The following is a 1,742-nucleotide window of genomic DNA, read 5'->3' as shown; positions in this document are numbered from 1 at the left end:
ACGTGACCAGAAATCATATTTTATCCTTTGAATATATGTAAAGAAAAGGCAGCTGTCACATCTCAAAGGAAACACACTATGCCCATCCTTCACAAGCAACCCCTTTATTCCAATCTCTTCCCCAGTTTGGCATGCATATTTATTCACATATACATTTTCTGCTCCTATTTATTACACACTTCTTCCTCTTTTTTGGTTTCAATTTGATTCTAATACACAAACACCTCCCGTTGATCACAAACCAAATAAAGCTGTATACTTATATTATTATTGTGTTGTTTATTTGTTTTTCTTTGTCTTTTTCATTATTGCATCACCTCGTCACATTTTATTTATTTCTGCCTGAGTTAAAAATAATAACTGCTGAATTCATCTCTAACTCCTCTTTCGTGTTAATTGGCAGTTACTTCCTCTAGAAGCATGGCTGCAACATTTAATAAAGCTCCAAGGTAACTTTAATTTTTTAGAATATTTAAGAAATTTCATCTACAATATTGGAAATTGATAAATGTTCTTCTTCAGTTTTGATTTTCTTGGCTTCTCTCTCTCTCTCTCTCTCTCTCTATCTCTCCCCCCCTCTCTCTCTCTCTCTCTATCTCTCGCGCGCTCTATCTCTCTCTCTCTCTCTCCCCTCTCTCTCTCTCTCTCTCGTTCTCTCCCCCCTCTCTCTCTCTCTCTCTCTCTCTCACACACACACACACATTATACACTCTATCACCCTCAAGTGGGCTAAAGTAAGAATCACATCTCAGGAAGAACCAGTCGTAGGTTTGCAGCTGTGCTATTCCTAAAGCTTCACCGTACTGCTGCCTACAGGTAATCTGTGGGTTACAAAAAGTCAGCGGGGGGGTAATTATTATTCTTGCAAAACATCATAAATGCTCTGTATGTAGTTTTATGTTATTGCAGATTGAAGTTCTTTCAAGGCTCTTGGCCCTTCATGACCTTTTTGTTTGCTGCCCTCACCCAACACGTCACAATGGACCTGTAATCCTGTCTCTGATTGCTGCTGATGAAAGAGGCTGTGATGATGATGGTGATGATGATGAAGAGGTGAAGAGGATGAAAGCACGTACAAGAGGTTTTCATTAAGCCCACAGGCACCATAAACAACAAGCTGTGGAAAGTATAGACATAGACTCTCTCTCTCTCTCTCTCTCTCTCTCTCTCTCTCTCTCTCTCTCTCTCTCTCTCTCTCTCTCTCTCTCTCTCTCTCTCTCTGTGTGTGTGTGTGTGTGTGTGTGTGTGTGTGTGTGTGTGTGTGTGTGTGTGTTATAAATACAGATAAAATGAAATCGACCACATAAATAGCAGAGTAAATAACTCATATTTAATGCCTTCAAAAAATATCAACTCTCATTTCCATAAAAACAAATGAATCCAGACATTCATGAGATGGACTCCTGTGGTTTTTAATTTCTGCAGCACATGTGCCACTTGACAATAATGTGAAAAGGGACAAATTGTACAGATCTCTCTGTTGTCGCGCAACACACTGTTAGTACACAAAACAAACATGTTTTTAGTCCCACTTTCGCGATGTCACCAGCAGCGCTAGCTTTAAATTGGTCTCTTGATGCCCAATTAACTTTCTCACGTGGCTGTTGGAGAGGGTTTTGTACTCTCTGGGTTTTACAAATCCACTAATATTAACGCCCCATAGCTCGTCGTGAACACTTTTAATGCTCCTGACTCTCTATGTGCATTTTATCAAATAAGTCTATTTTCCCCAACCAGTTAAT

Source organism: Notolabrus celidotus, chromosome 12 (assembly GCF_009762535.1).
Source record: "Notolabrus celidotus isolate fNotCel1 chromosome 12, fNotCel1.pri, whole genome shotgun sequence".
Lineage (NCBI taxonomy): Eukaryota > Metazoa > Chordata > Actinopteri > Labriformes > Labridae > Notolabrus > Notolabrus celidotus.
The sequence above is the reverse complement of the archived record's forward strand: the minus strand, read 5'-3'. Positions refer to the sequence as shown.